This window comes from Oncorhynchus mykiss, chromosome 6 (assembly GCF_057628025.1).
Source record: "Oncorhynchus mykiss isolate SJ-2025 chromosome 6, ASM5762802v1, whole genome shotgun sequence".
NCBI lineage: Eukaryota > Metazoa > Chordata > Actinopteri > Salmoniformes > Salmonidae > Oncorhynchus > Oncorhynchus mykiss.
The window spans coordinates 28,091,428-28,108,711 of NC_143027.1; the positions used below are offsets into that span (position 1 = coordinate 28,091,428).

At 43.8% G+C, this 17,284-nt stretch overlaps 1 long non-coding RNA gene across 1 annotated transcript; it reads right to left on the reverse strand.

The window, feature by feature from the left end:
* Window positions 1–2,012: 2,012 nt before the first annotated feature.
* On the reverse strand, window positions 2,013–16,997 carry LOC149982825 (uncharacterized). Its single transcript, XR_016496589.1, has 4 exons — window positions 16,801–16,997; window positions 12,939–12,974; window positions 7,508–7,717; window positions 2,013–4,898 (listed from the first exon to the last, which is right to left on the reverse strand). It is a non-coding gene; the product is annotated as an uncharacterized LOC149982825 (long non-coding RNA).
* Window positions 16,998–17,284: the final 287 nt, after the last annotated feature.

Below are 17,284 nucleotides of genomic sequence, written 5' to 3' on the forward strand. Positions count from 1 at the left end.
TTTTCAACCACTCCACAAATTTCTTGTTAACAAACAATAGTACTGGTAGGTAGGTTTTGGACATCTACTTTGTGCATGATACAAGTAATTTTTCCATCAATTGTTTACAGACAGATTATTTCACTTATAATTCACGTTATCACAATTCCAGTGGGTCAGAAGTTTACATACACTAAGTTGACTGTGCCTTTAAACAGCTTGAAATATTCCAGAAAATGACGTAATGGCTTTAGAAGCTTCTGATAGGCTAATTTACATCATTTGAGTCAATTGGAGGTGTACCTGTATTTCAAGGCCTACCTTTAAACTCAGTGCCTCTGCTTGGCATCATGGGAAAATCAAAAGAAATCAGCCAAGACCTCAGAAACAAAATTGTAGACCTCCACAAGTCTGGTTCATCCTTGGGAGCAATTTCCAAATGCCTGAAGGCACCACGTTCATCTGTACAAACAATAGTACGCAAGTATAAACACCATGGGACCACGCAGCCCTCATACCGCTCAGGAAGGAGAAGTCTCCTAGAGAGTAACATACTGTACTTTGGTGCGAAAAGTGTGAATCAATCCCAGAACAACAGCAAAGGACCCTGTGAAGATGCTGGAGGAAACAGGTACAAAAGTATCTGTATCCACAGTAAAACGAGTCCTATATCGACATAACCTGAAAGGCCGCTCAGCAAGGAAGAAGCCACTGCTCCAAAACCACCATAAAAAAGCCAGACTGAGGTTTGCAAGTGCACATGGGGACTAAGATCGTACTTTTTGGAGAAATGTTCTCTGGTCTGATGAAACAACAATAGAACTGTTTGGCCATAATGACCATCGTTATGTTTGGAGGAAAAAGGGGGAGGCTTGCAAGCCGGAGAACACCATCCCAACCGTGAAGCACAGGGATGGCAGCATCATGTTGTGGGGGTGCTTTGCTGCAGGATGGACTGCTGCACTTCAAAAATAGATGGCATCATGAGGATGGACAATTATGTGGATATATTGAAGCAACATCTCAAGACATCAGTCAGGAAGTTAAAGCTTGGTCGCAAATGGGTCTTCCAAATGGACAATGACCCCAAGCATACTTCCAAAATTGTGGCAAAATGGCTTTAATCCTATACTTCAATCCTATAGAAAATGTGTGGGCAGAACTGAAAAAGCGTGTGCGAGGAAGAGACTTACAAACCTGACTCAGTTACACTAGCTCTGTCAGGAGGAATGAGCCAATATTCACCCAACATATTGTGGGAAGCTTGTGGAAGGCTTCCCAAAACGCTTGACCCAAGTTAAACAATTTAAAGGCAATGCTACCAAATACTAATTGAGTGTATGTAAACTTCTGACCCACTGGGAATGTGATGAAAGAAATAAAAGCTGAAATAAATCATTCTCTCTACTATTATTCTGACATTACACATTCTTAAAATAAAGTGGTGATCCTAACTGACCTAAGACATGGAATTTCTACTAGGATTAAATGTCAGGAATTGTGAAAAAACTGAGTTTAAATGTATTTGGCTAAGGTGTATGTAAACTTCCGACTTCAACTGTAGCTTAAAATGTTGCTGATGGAGCTAGCAAATTTGATTATTTTCTATAGATCATTTTGTTTGTCAAGGAGGGCGGTCACGTGTATTTGCAATCAGATGACCACTGGTTCGAGCCCGGTATGGGACATGGACAAAAAGTTTCCACTCTACTTAGAGTGAAGCTGCCTGTACCCCTGTGTGACTTAAACAGATAGCCCTGCTGCTTTCATTCCATCCTTTGGCATGTCAGACTTTGGCATGTCACCAAATATACATCAACCTCAGTGGACCCTAATACCACAGTATTGTGTGGAGCAGGAAAGACGCCGGATGGATCTTAGTAGTGGCTCCCTCAGGGCTGGAGAGCAGCATAAACCGGGACATGATGAGCTGACATGACCACAACGGATGGCTTCATTAAGTACATGGTTAAAAGCCTCTCCAAAGAAATCAACTAGAATAGGCTAGCAATAAAACACTGTGGAAACCAGCATTGTTGATATTCATCTGTGTAGTTTTATCAACAGTTATGTGATTTTATCTTAATCCCATGTGTCTAAGTAATGTTCAGAGTAGCAACAGATCCGATTTACGAGCCCCTGGTGGGTTACAGAAATATCTTTCCCCAGAATTAAATGATTCACACCTGTGATCCACAGCTAGAGTGGAATAGAATGTAGTCTATAGAGGCACAGGAAGTAACCTAATACTCAAACAGGCTGTTAACCGTGTGGATAAGTCCTTCATGAGAGTCCTCACCTCTAGAGGTCACATAAGAAGAAGCATAAACTTCTCTCATCACAAAAGAAGAGGCAAAGAGGTTCATGGAGGGCGTCCAACTGCACAGAGGCACCATGAATGCATGCAGGAACACACTGTATGCCTGGCTGAGGACCATACGTTGACAAACACAAATGACCAGCTACTGCAAAATGAGCAGAGAAGGTTGAACTAAAGACGCCATTAGAAGGGGTGTCATACATGTCGGCACTGCGGCTCCTATACTGTGAGCCCAGCAACTTAGAACTTCATTAATTGTACGCACAAAAATAACACAAAAGATACTGGCAGACAAAACAGAGCTCCGACTTCAAATAACAAGCTGTAGGAGGTTGTGCTTTCTCCCTCTGATTCTATTTCAGAGACTGTGCCTTCTTTCTCCAGATCATTAGTCATATAGAACCTTTTCATTGCACATTGTGCACAATACATTTCAAGCTCAGTGCTTTTTTTTATGGCAGTATCTGTCAATCACTTGTGTGACCCCAAGATGGAAGAAGTGCTAAAATCTTCCTGTATTCCTATAAAGCTAAAATGCTATTTTCTTTCTGTTCTTCCCATCTGTCTCGTATTGTCTGTCCCACACACCTTAGAAACAATTAAACTCATTCAAGGGTATAATAAAAATGCTTCTTCACATTCACACTATGTGCATTTGCCTAATAGCCTACTAATTAAAAACCTTTTTAGCACCATTCTTATTCATATTTTAATATTTTATTGACTGATTAAGTCTGTGTGTTCAGTGACGTAGTGAGATTAATTTCCCTCATGCCTATTTTATTTTAAATAATTGCTTTCTGATCGAAATACAATTTGAAAAGGTAATATTGTTTTTGTTGCTCAGGGCCAGTATTACATTTGATGCATTAGAGAGGGGTCTTTTTCCATTATGTTTTTTGTTTTCCTTGAACTGAGGAAGAGTTCAATACCAACATCAAGCTTTGAGTGTTTTTGACAATCTGAATACTGTTCAGCATGTGTAGGAATCGTATCTTACACTATAATCGTATTTTAGATGATAGAAACTATCATTTGAAACCACTGATGGCTGAATTTACAGCCATTGGCCCTTGGCCTCAGGGAGGTCACCTAGGATACTAGGTTCTGCTTTATGATGATGCTTAACCTCTTGGAACTCACTCAGGGGCTGAGTTCAGATTTTAGGGGGCCAAGAATTTAGATCTTAATAGTGTGCACGCTGTGTCAGTATTTGCAGTATACTTCAAGAGCAGGGCCAGATGTTGACCATCATTCCTATCCCAGTGCCTAATCCCATTAGGCATTCCTGGACCAAATGGCAGCTGATTTATGATCTATTACATTGTTATGATTGTCTTTTAGGAACAGTCAGTCACCTACCAATTGTGTCCTGTAGACAGGAGTTGGGTCTACTGACCCTAGATCTGATCTCTAGACCATAGGATTCAGCTGAGCTGCCCAGAGATGAGTAATGAGCCTCAGATTCACTCACTGGCAGTGTGTCCCAATCAGCAGAGCCAGCCTCTGAAATACTACTTGCTGACTATCTCACTCAAAGGCTAAACCTGGTCTGCACGAGCCCCAGACGGTAAGAGGATCATTTCTATGCTATATTGGAGATTTTACTCAGACCGTGTCTTGTAGGTTTCCTTCCACACATAAAGCTGATCAAATTGTAAGGAAGTGGCCAGGCATGTCTAGAAATTTCTATGATAAAGCTCTGGGCCCAGACTCGTACAAATTATGTTAATCTAAGGTCTTGTGCTTTTGATGAAAATTGGACCAGGTTTACAATTGGTTTACAATTGGACCAGGTTTATGTAGAGTCGTACAACAAACCAACCTGCAGATCATAATGCCTTGTCATTGTGTCAAAGTCTGACTGGGCAGTGTCGGCATAGAGAGTTACTACTAAAGGATTGGTTACTAAAGAGAAAGGAAACAAACGATTGTGTCCTAATGAGATTAAGGTAGGGCATGAACTGGAGAAGTTATTATCTATCTCCTTATATGACACTAATTCCTAGGGACGATATATGGCTTTGTCAGCCAGCCTGTGTCTCCAAGCTTTGGTGGAGATATTTGCCAATGATCTCCTCTTCCTTTTCAGGGAAGATGGGTATGATCCTGGAGAGATATGGATTACAAGCATTGGCTCTGATCAATAGATAGAGGGGGAGAGGTGATTTTTCAGATACTTCTTACAGGTGGGAAAGGGACATGTGATTTTGTTAGTGTCTCTGTCAGTCAATGCAATGAAAGACTGAATCAAACTATCAACACATTTTGGCCGAATGGAGTTATTATTTGGGCGTTAATTAGTCAACAAGGTACTCTAAACTGAACTTCATGGAAGAAATGTCCCTGTGCTTTTCTTTGGATCTGGTGGATTTTTTATCACAATTCTGCTCAGATGGGTGAGTGGTGACTGTTTGAAATTACCCTCCCAATTCATAGTGGGCAGAGGCAGGCTGGGAAAGGATTAAAGAGGTATGAGATTGGGCAGTGGGCCCAAGGTTATTGCCCCTGGCTCCCTATCACACAGCCCCGCAGTGGTCCAGACACCAAGGAAACTCCAGTGAAACATCTCTCCCTCTGCTTCACTCCATCCTCTAGTCTTGAATATCAATGGGAGACAAAGAGTCATGATTAGCATTCATGGATTTATAATCTTATAGACAGCTCTAGTCAAACAAACTTTTTTTATGGCTTAAACTTGACAAAGTTCATTAAAAGAGTATCTGATGCTTCTGGGTCAAAATAACGGCAGCAACAGTCACTATTAAATGTACCTATCTAATCACAAAGCCTTCATGATGCTTTAACCAAAACAAAAAGTTTACATATTGCTCAGTCTACATTTAGCAATCCTGATGGCAACGGCATGAGTGTGATCACAGAGCATTTTTAAAATGCCTCAAATAAGCGACTGCCAGTACAGAACGTCTAAATGTCTAGTAATTACCATAATTAGCATGGGGAAGTGCTAGCCCATGGGAGTGGAGAGCAGAGAAGTACTAGGGCCAAGATAATGGCACAGAGCATTATGTAATCACATTATCTCTGCTGATAATGGCACAGAGCATTATGTAATCCCAGGGAGTTTTCCGCTTGGCCCACAAGTTTGTGCAACACTATAAAATGAAAATAAGAAAATATTGTATTGAGTATGTACTGTATATAGCTACAGCATGATGCACAGCAAGTAATATTGGTATGCAAAATTATACTTTCACTGACCAGTATAATTCATCACAGACACAATTTTTATCAAATTTCTGCAGTTGTCTGATCAGAAGAAACAGATTGTGATATACTGTGTTACCTTTCACTTGACTTGCATTGAGTATTTGTGGTATTTGGTTAGGAAACAGTCATTACAGTACAATGAAGAGCTAATTTTATATCAATAAAAAAAAAAAAAAAAATGAATTCAAAATGGATTTTAAAATAATAATAATTTTCACCCATGAACACACAACACACACATATTGACAATGTGAAAACATGTTTTTAGAAATATGTGAATTTTGTTTTAAATGAAATACATAAATATCTAATTTACATAAGTATTCACACCACTGAGTCGATACTTTGTAGAAGCGCCTTTGGCAGCGCCTTTGGCCATTTTCAGGTCTTGACAAAAAATCTGAATTTAATCTATTTTATTTTCCGGCTGTAACATACAAAATGTGGGAAAAGTCACAGTGTTTGAATAGAGTACTTTCTGAAGGCACTGTAGTTCTAGTTTCAAGCTTTATTGTCACGAGTACAGTGAAATGTCTTTCTTGCAAACTCTTTTCCAAACAATGCAGTAATCAATATCAATATATAGTACTGTAAAATAAGGTAAAGTAGAACAATAACACACAATAAATCTCTGATCCACACTGTTCCTCTGCTTGCAAGTGTAACGGATGTGAAACGGCTAGCTTAGTTAGCGTGGGCGCTAAATAGCGTTTCAATCAGTGACGTCACTTGCTCTGAGACCTTGAAGTAGTAGTTCCCCTTGCTCTGCAAGGGCCGCGGCTTTTGTGGAGCGATGGGTAACGATGCTTCGAGGGTGACTGTTGATGTGTGCAGAAGGTCCCTGGTTCGCGCCCGGGTATGGGCGAGGGGACGGTTTAAATTTGTACTGTTACACAAGGTACTCATCTATTCCTTATTTGTGTGACTAGTGCAGAACTGCTCAGCGGCTGAGACCTCTCAATTTCTCCAACAACTGGCTCCAATTCCTCTAAGTTGGTTCAGCACTCAGTGTATTTGAATTGGATTCAACTGTGCCTTGTTCTGTGGCAGGAGCAGACCCATAGGGACACAGTGGGGGGACTAGATGCAGGGCCTGAGAAAAGAATGGAATGTCTGTCCCAATACGATTACACTAGTGATGTATACTGCACAGTTGAGCCCAAAATATATCAGCACAGGAATTATAAATAATTGTATAGGTTTAAGTCAAATATCTCGTTTTTCTTTTTAGAAACCATAACTTAAATCTCTCAAGGGAATTGGGCCTTTTAACTTGAATCACACACTCATACAGACATCTCCTATTGGCTAGGGCCAGGTTCCCACAGGCTGCCATTGGTCACGGCCGCACATGGCCGCAATCATGTTGACAAAATGAAACCCAGACCTCTCCAAGTTCACAATTGCCTCATGCATCCCCACCCCCACTTCCCATTGTCTCCTCTAATAAAAACAGCATGTGATATCTCTTGAATTGCTGATAATGCTAGAGGAATAAGTGCAGTATTGTTTGTTCAGCCATTATGAACTAATTTCATCAGAAAACCCCCTGTTCAGACACTATCTCACTGAGCCTTGTTACTTCAGTCTGCAAACAGAACAATTAGCATAGGCACAGCCATCTCTTCTACTCAAGCTGTATCAATCACTGCCCCACACATCATTTTGTGAAACTTCACATTCTGTTGCTGCCTACTGCTACCTCATGATTACCCTACTGCATGCAGACAGTTGTGTACTGTCTGCATGCCTTCTCATCTCTCTTGACGTGCAGTTTTTCAACAGTCAATAAATAAATGTTATCCCTAGTTCTGATCCATATCTGTATCTTGAATATTTAAAACATGTGCAGTGTGTACATTAACCATGCCTGCAGTCAGACAGGGAGTGGGTGAATGGGTGAGTGTCGAGGGGGCATGTGGAGTTGAGGCGCAGGTACATGTTTACAGCATTAACTTAATTCATAATATTAATTACCGTATTGTGTGCGTGGGTTTGAGGGTTGTCCATTGTTGAAGATATGGTTCCTGTTGTGGAGAAGAGAGCAGCTCTGGTGGTTTGTTCAAGGACTTTAGGGAAAGGATCCCTGTTCTTTGGCAGCTTAGTGTAGCCCATTCCCCTGTGCCAGTCTCCGTGCCCCACAAACTCTTCCTGTACACTCTCTGCTCTCTGCCCATCCTCGCTCTCCTAGCAAGCTCAAACACAAAGAAAACAATCAATAAATGAATTTGTACACCTCCACTGTTTTTCACTGAATATGTAGACTGTAGAGATAGGAAATGGATGTAGCCAGGCCCGGCGCCACGAGGGGGCAAAAGGGGGCAATGTCCCCTTAGTTGGAATATTGTGACCCCTCAGTTTTGTATCCCTATTCTGTCCCACAATCTGCCCCCTCCGTCATGCCCAAACAATTTGTTGTGTATCCTTCATTCATGCAACTCCCTTGTACGCATCATACATACGTCATACACATTTTAACAGTTGAAAAAAAAACGCATTTTGATTGGCTGTCACAGTAGAAAGGCGGGGTCAATTTGACCGTTTAGGTTTACTTTCAAAGTTAAGTACTACAAAAAAAAGTTTCACTGCCCAGCTGGTTGGAATTTAGCTAATGTTGACAGGTAGGTAGCTGATAGCATGATGGATATTAGAAATTGGCTTTGCCAGGGCACCACGGCAGCATCGGATCAAAGCGGCGGGGAGGGGGAGGCCTGCCAGAGGCCAAGGCCGCTGAGCCGACGCTAAACACCGAGGCCAAGGCAGTTGAGCCCAGCAGCAAAGGCACCTGCACAACTGTCTAGCAGCCTGGTGACATAGGAGATAATCAACACGAGGGGCCTGCAGCCGCCAAGACCGAAACTAGCAGCAGCACCACCAGGATATTACAAGCACTGATGCCTCTGTTAGTGCCTAACGACCTCAGTGATGAGGAGCCAGCACAGGTTTGTCTGGGGAAATATCCAACCTGCCTGTACTGTGGGAGAAAACTGACATTTTGTAGTGTGTGGCTGGAATATTCCTGCAAGGCAGATGCAGATTTCTGCTATCCTTGTCAAAAATGTAACAATTCGGCTTCAATTCTAACGCTGATAAGGCTTTCACCCAAACTGGATATAATAACTGGTGATATGCCATTGATAGCAACAAGGGACTGGAGAGCCACGCATCAAGCAAGTAACATTTAAAATGCATGGTACTTTGGACAGAAAGACAAACAAGGAATGCAGAGATTTCAACACTTGTGTATTCTGCAAAGCTTGCAAGAAATCGTCAAAGATTGTGGACATTGTGAAATTTCTTGCTGCCAATGAGCTTCCTCTATTCCTGGCGATGTTAGATTTTATGCTCAGGAAAGACAAGGAACTTGCTAGTGCCTTTTAAGCACAATTCCCCGCAATGCCACATACACATCTCATGACCCAGAACTAAATAATTGGGCTCATGAGTGAGGTAGTCACAGAGGAAATTGTGAAGGAAGTAGGTGATTCATGGTGCACACTTAAAGTGGGAAAGTGCAGCTGATTTCAACTAGCATTTGAGAGGGATCTTACAAGCAAATTCCATGGCGAGTGGAACGAGAGACGGCTGAGGACGTTCAACACCGCACCAAGGTGGCTGCAACGCTTTTGAATCTGGGTAAGAACAGTCAGCCTGTCACACCCTGATCTGTTTCACCTGTCTTTGTGATTGTCTCCACCCACCTCCAGGTGTTGCCTCTTCCCCATTATCCCCTGTGTATTTATACCTGTGTTCTCTGTTTGTCTGTTGCCAGTTCGTCTTGTTTGTTCAAGTCAACCAGCGTTTTGTATCTCAGCTCCTGCTTTTTCCAGTCTTTCTTTTCTCGACCTTCTGGTTTTGACCCTTGCCTGTCCTGACACCGAGCCCGCCTGCCTGACCACTCTGCCTGCCCCTGACCCAGAGCCTGCCTGCTGACCTGTACCATTGCCCCCCTCTGGATTACCAACCTCTGCCTTACCCTGACCCTGCCTGCCGCCCAGTGCCGTTGCCCCACCTCTGGTTACTGATTCTTCCTGTCTTGACCTGTCTATTGCCCGCCCCGTTGGTATATTAAACTATTGTTTATTTGATGTGGTCACCAGTGGAACAGCAATACCGGATCAGCACAAGGAGTTGTCTGTATTGTGGGACTTTGGGGAATTTTGTGTCCTCATGCCCGGTAAAAGACCAGGCTCACTGGTAGGAGCGAATACTCTGGTGAGCCATATGGGGAACTTTTCTGCTCCCCTTACTCGCACCCCTTTCATGTCATTCTGCTATGGGGAAACCAGTCCAAATCACTCCTGGTCCTCATTGACTCTGGGGCCGATGAGAGCTTTTTGGACGCCACACTGGCTTCCGATCTGGACATCCCCTCTCAGCCCCTCTCCTTTCTTGTGGCTGTGAGAGCATTGGACGGACGCTTTATAGGTCGGGTCACCCATAACAACACTCCCATCAACCTACGGGTGTCAGGGAATCACAGCGAGACCAGTCAGTTCCTGCTCATCAAGTCCCCCCAGATCCCTGTGGTTTTGGGATTCTCCTGGCTCCAGCAACACAACCCGCTCATCAACTAGTCTACAGGTGCCATCATGGGCTGGAGTCCGTTCTGCTACGGCCATTGTCTGATGTCGGCGCAACCTGCCCCGGGACATCTTCCTGGGTCCTCAGAGGTAGTTTCCGATCTCTCCGCCATTCCCGCGGAGTACCAGGATCTCCGGGAGTTGTTCAGCAAGTCCCAGGCCATTTCCCTTTCACCACCCCGCCCCTATGACTGCTGGATTGACCTTCTCCCTAGCACCACGCCACCCCGGGGGCGTCTGTACTCGCTGTCGGGACCTAAAACCAAGACTATGGAGGGCTACATTGGGAACTCCCTAGCTACTGGATTTATCTGCCCCTCTTCCTCTCCCGCTGGCGCAGGGTCCACTCCTTCTCCTCCACAAAGAAGAACCCTGCCCGTGCAGATGACTCAATGACATCACTGTTAAGAACCGTTATCCGCTACCACTCATCTCCTTAGCCTTCGAGCCGCTCCAGGGGGCCACTGTGTTCTCCAATCTGGATCTACGTAACGCCTACCACCTGGTGTGGATATGAGAGGGGGACAAGTGGAAGACCGCCTTCTAAACGGCCAGCGACCTCTACCCTGACCCTGCCTGTCGCCCGGTACCGTTGTCCCGCCTCTGGATACTGACCCCTGCCTGCCTTGACCTGTCTATTGCCTGCCCCTGTTGGTATATTAAACTATTGTTTATTCGATGTGGTCTGCATCTGGGTCTTACCCTCATACCTGATACAGCGTGCCTGGGCTTGTATTATTTTGTTATTTGCTAGCTTTTGGGAATGCGTGGCAAATGTCAGAAATAGGCATAGACGTGATTTTCTTTATTGGCATTGCTGCCAAGTCTACTGCTTGTTTTCTGCGAAGTGATTGGATTGGAAATGTTTGGTTTACAGCATAATCAGATTGATGTTGTTCTATATGGTAGAAGAGGTGCTTTGCATTACATTGATGAGGGTGGGCAAACCTTGAACAATGGTTGAGTAACAATGTAGCTATAGTGTTGCCATAAACAAATCATTGCTATGGAATACAAATGTCTCTGTTATCATACGGTGTAGTATGGCACTCTTGTGGGAAGACAGCTTGGTAACTGCGTCCAAGCTACATTGTACCGATAATTCATGGTAGTGCATTGTACATTATTGTTTGCTTTCCGCGATGGGACATGCATTGTATTGGCATGGGGAAGTGTATTATGGTACTTAGCAACTGTTTTGCATTGCATTGTTGGGTATTGTGCATGTAGCTGTGTAGCGTTGTCATAACTTGCAATTTCTCGAGCTGGTTATGTGTCAGCGATTGGGTGCAGAGATGTAGCAGAGTCAGGCGCAGGACACAGGTTTGCGCAACACAACTGAGTTTACTCACAGAAATTCAAACAATATTCCAAATAGGAAAATATATACACTACACTAACACCTACAACAACCACTAAGACACCAACAATCACGGACAGAACAGAAATGTATGCCAGAGGGTTAAATAAGGAACATGATATGAGAATTGAAACCAGGTGTGAGTAATACAGACAAAACAAAACGAAAATGCAACATGGATTGGTGGTGACTAGAAAGCCGGTGACGTCGACCGCCGAACACCACCTGAACAAGGAGAGGGGCCGACTTCAGCGGAAGTCGTGACATTATGAATTGTCCATGTTTGTAAAGCGGTGCAGTAGCCTGTATTCTTGCGTCAAGACAGCCGTGCGTGGCTGCAAATACAATGTGTGTAATTGTACTATTAATTATTATCCATCGTGTGGTGTCAGCAAGCAAAGATAGTTGTGCCCCCTTAGTCATTTCTGATGCCCCTTTGCGGAGTTAATCCTGCCGCCGGGCCTGGATGCAGCTACTTGTCCATTTCCTGAATATAGAAATATTGTATTTGTGATCATTTCAAAGTATTTCAAAGCCACTTAAGACCGTGTTTATCTTTGCACAACTACAATAACTGTTTGTTTGTGTCCTGTTCAAACGGCCGTTAAAATGATTTTTCTATACATTGAAAAATGAATCACCCAAAAAATAAAAGCTCTCTAAAAAGCAACCAGGTACAGTGCACAACATGACCAATGCTCAAATTGTTTTGTGAGGTATGTGGAAGGGAGACGACCCCCAATATATGATTGGATCAACTGTCACAAACACACCTGTAAAACAATGTAAAACATGCTGGAGTCAGCAGACAGACAGAAGGTCAAGGTGAAGTCAGCAACAGCCTGACTCACAGTCCTGATGGCTTAAATTCCTCACATGACTGATAGATAGACCTGGAGCTCCAGACCTGCTGATGACCATCATACACGCTTCTCCAAGCCCAGAGCCAGTCCATTAATCATAGTCTCTAGAGAGCTCTTCCTGACAGACATTGGATTATACACCCACAACTGTTAGCACCCAGATAGTGGGAAACCACTGTAGTTCTTCTATGATTGAATGCTGGATAACATTAAACCCTATCTGCACCACCTCATGGCTGCAGCCCAAGCCTGGACCTGTTGTACCTGGGAGAGGAGAGGGGGCTGGGATTGGGCCATGCAGGATAAGGGAATGCTGGAAAAGGCCAAACACTAAGTTTCCAGGAGCCTCTGGGAGGCAGCAGAAGCAGGAAGTGTGATTATGTATTCAGATAAAAGAGAAATCCAATTAAGGGACAGTGCGAGGGGCATTGACAGAGACTGATAGCACAACCGGCCCAGCACAGAACCAAAATAGCAAAGAGCAACACGATCATTCGACAAGAGCCAAAAAGATAACATGACCTCCTGCCAAAAGGAACCCACACAATAAATGCTAAGCTGCGTTAAAAGACCACAGACCTGACTCTATGGTCATGACTTACCACCACATTCTCCCAGGCTAGACTGGAGACAAGGCCCTGCAGGGGAAAAGTGATCAATTCAGAGACAATTACTTCACACATGAAGTACTACGTTTCCTGTACAGTCGTCCCATGCCATTGCAGACATACAGTATGAATATGTCTCTTCATTAAGGGGGTGTATAATATAAGGCTAGCATTGGCACTGTGTTCTAGCCTGTAACTGAGACCCCACTTCAACAGATCTCATAACACTGAACTAAGATTTCAGTATGCATGGCTGTTGGCTAGATCTTTTTTCTAACGTATGTGGGAATGTTCTGTTCATATTGAGGAATTCATAGGGTGAAGTGTCCCCCACTACTCTAAGTCAAGGAAACTGTAAAAGAGTTACATTTACATAATTGTGTTATCGATGGAATGATAATTATATGCAGCTGCAGCGAGACAGTGTTTTGAAGGGATTTGGCATTTAAATCAAATCTAATTTTATTTGTCACATGCTTCATAAACAACAGGTGTAGACTAACAGTGAAATGTTTAAGGCCCTTTCCCAACAATTCAGAGCGATTTAAAAAAAATATAATAACACAAGGACTAAATACACAATGAGTAACAATAACTTGGCTATATGCACGGTGTAGTCAATATGCGCTCAATGGTGCAGCTGTAGAACATTTTGAGGATCTGATGGCCCATTCTAAATCTATTCATCCTCCTGAGAGGGAAGAGACGTTATCGTGCCTTCTTCACAACTGTGTTGGTGTGTGGACCATTTTAATTCCTTAGTGATGTGGACACCGAGGAACTTGCCGCTCTCAACCCGCTCCACTACAGCCCCTTTGATGTGGATGGGGCATGGTTGGCCCTCCGTTTCCTGTAGTCCATCATCACACTGCCAGGTCACTGACCTCCTCTCTATAGGCAATCTCATTGTTGTTGGTGATCAGGCCTACCACCGTCGTGTTGACAGCAAACTTAATGATGGCGTGGAGTCTTGCGCAGCCACGGAGTCGTGAGTGATCAGGGAGTACAGGATATGACTAAGAACACACCCCTGATGGGCCCCTGTGTTGAGGGTCAGTGTGGCAGATGTGTTGTTGCCTACCATTACCACTTGGGGGCAGCCCATCAGGAAGTCCAGGATCCAGTTGCAGAGGGAGGTGTTCAGTCCCAGTGTCCTGAGCTTAGTGATGAGCTTGGAGGGCACTATGGTGTTGAATGCTGAGCTGTAGTCAATGAACAGTATTCTCATATACTCCTGGGCTCTCGAGTGGCGCAGCGGTCTAAGGCACTGCATCTCGGTGTAAGAGGCGTCACTACAGTCCCTGGTTCAAATCCAGGCTGTATCACATCCGGCCTTGATTGGGAGTCCCATAAGGCGGCGCACAATTGGCCCAGCGTCGTCCGAGGTAGGCCGTCATTGTAAATAAGAATTTGTTCTTAACTGACTTGCCAGGTTAAATAAATAGAACATAATTTTTTAAAAACGGTGAAATGCTTACTTATGTGCCCTCCCCAACAATAAAGAGAGAAAAATAGAGAAATAACATTGGAATAAATACACAATAAGTAACGAGACCCTTGTCTGCAATGGCATGTACTTTGTTGAAGCACCTTTGACAGCGATTACATCCCCGTGTCTTCTTGGGTATAATGCAACAAGCTTGGCACACCTGTATTTAAGGAGTTTCTCCAAATCTTCTCTGCAGATCCTCTCAAGCTCAGGATGGATGGGGAGCGTCGCTGCACAGCTATTTTCAGGTCTCTCCAGAGATGTTCGATAGGATTCAAGTCCGGGCTCTGGCTGGGCCACTCAAGGACATTCAGATGACTTCTTCCGAAGCCAGTCCTACTTTGTCTTGGCTTTGTGCTTAGGGTCATTGTCCTGTTGGAAGGTGAACCTTCGCCCCAGTCTGAGGTCCTGAGTGCTCTGAAGCAGGTTTTCATCAAGGATCTATGTACTTTGCTCTGTTCATCTTCCCCTCGATCCTGACTAGTCTCTCAGTCTCTGCCACTGAAAAACATCCCCACAGCATGATGCTGCCACCACCATGCTTCACCATAGGGAATGCCTTCAGATGCCAGGATGCCTTCAGATGGTATTCTTGCTTGGTATTCAGGCCAAAGAGTTCAATCTTGGTTTCATCAGACCAAAGAATCTTGTGTCTCATGATCTGAAAGTCCTTTAGGTGCCTTTTGGCAAACTCCAAGCTGGCTGTCGTGCCTTTTACTGAGGAGTGGCTTCTGTCTGGACACTCTACCATAAAGGCCTGATTGGTGGAGTGCTGCAGAGATGGCTGTCCTTCTGGAAGGTTCTCCCATCTACACAAAGAAACTCTGGTCACCTCTCTAACCAAGGCCCTTCTCCCCTATTGCTCAGTTTGGCCGGGCGGGCCAGCTCTAGGATAAGTCTTGGTGGTTCCAAACTTCTTCCATTTAAGAATGTGGAGGCCACTGTGTTCTTGGGGACCTTCAATTCTGCAGAAATGTTTTGGTACCCTTCCCCAGATATATTCCTCGACGCAATCCTGTCTCGGAACTCTACGGACAATTATTTCGACCTCATGGCCTGGTTTTTGCACTGTCAACTGTGGAACCTTATATAGGCAGGTGTGTGCCTTTCCAAATCATGTCCAATCAATTTAATTTATCACAGGTGGTCTTTAATGAAGTTGTAGAAACATCTCAAGGATGATCAATAGAAACAGGATGCACCTGAGCTCAATTTCGAGTCTCATAGCAAACGGTCTGAATACTTATGTAAACGTGATAGGAGTTTTTTTTATTTTTAATACATGTGCAAAAAAATTCAAAACACAATTTTGGTGGGAGAGGGCAGTATGGAGTGCAATAGAGATTGTGTCATCTGTGGATCTTTTGGGGCGGTATTCAAATTGGAGTGGGTCCAGGGAGTCTGGGATGATGGTGTTGATGTGAGCCATGACCAGCCTTTCATAGAATTTCATGGCTACAGATCTGAGTGCTACGGGGAGATAGTCATTTAGACAGGTTACCTTGGCGTTCTTGGGCACAGGAACTATAGTGGTCTGCTTGAAACATGTAGGTATTACAGACTGGGTCAGGGAAAATGTCAGTCAGTGAAGACACCCGCCAACTGGTAAGTGTATGCTCTGAGTAAGGGTCCTGGTAATCCGTCTGGCCCTGCAGCCTTGTGAATGTTAACCTGTTTAACCCAATGAGTCCCACCGCCACACTGGCGTGAAGTAGGATTGTTGAACATGGTGTGTTTGAGCTACAGACTTCTTGGTTGTACCATTGGATTAATCTATTTAGTCTGTGTGATTAAGAGGGGCTGAGCTAGAGCAGTGTTTGTGAGACAAGGGCGGATCCCAAAGGGGCCCAGGGCCGGGGCTTTGTTTTACAAAATGTCTGTAGTGCTACAAACTATTCAAAACTATCTATGAAAAGCTGAGACTCTCACACACAGTAACATGTTTTTGCTTTGTTAGAAGGTAAGGGGTTCTTCTACATACTGTAGAAGGCCATATGAAATCCCAGGACATAGTGTCTACTGTAATAAGATCACATAGTAACTATCACCAACTCCAAACTCCACACAGTTGTGACTGACTAGTTAGATATTAATTTCCCACTGAGCAAACAATTTATACAGCATTCATATGAATTCATTTTTTTTATCAGTCTTTAAAAACATGTACATTTGTCAATATAACTCATAAATGCAATTGTTTATTGTTTTGTGTTCTACTTGTATCCCTGGTTATCCTGAAAAGAAAATGGTAAAACACTTCATTGTGAGGCTAAATATAAGGGCTGGACATGCTGATCAATGAGTCCGGATTAGTGTCCTGCTCCTTGAAAGAAGCAGCTCTAGTCTTTAGATCAGTGCAGATGTTACCTGCAATCCATGGCTCTTGGTTGGGATATGTCCTTAAGGTCACTGTGGGGACCACTTTGTCGAGGCACTTATTAATGAAGCCGGTGACTGATGTGATTAACTACTCAATGTTATCGGATGAATCCCGGTACATATTCCAGTCTGTGCTTGTGGGGCACTCTTGTAGCTTAGCATCCGCTTTATCGGACCACTTCCGTATTGAGCACGTCACTTTTACTTCCTGTTTGAGTTTTTGCTTGTAAGCAGGAATCTGGAGGATCGAGTTATGGTCAGATTTGCCAAAGGGAGGGTGAGACAGAGCCTTGTATGCATTTCTGTGCATGGAGTAAAGGTGATCTAGAGTTTTGTTGCCTCTAGTTGCACAGGTGACCTGCTTGGTAAAAATGAGGTAAAACGGATGTCAATTTCCCTATATTAAAATCACTGGCCACGAGAAGCACCACCTCTGGGTGTGCATTTTCTTGTTTGCTTATGGCTCTATACA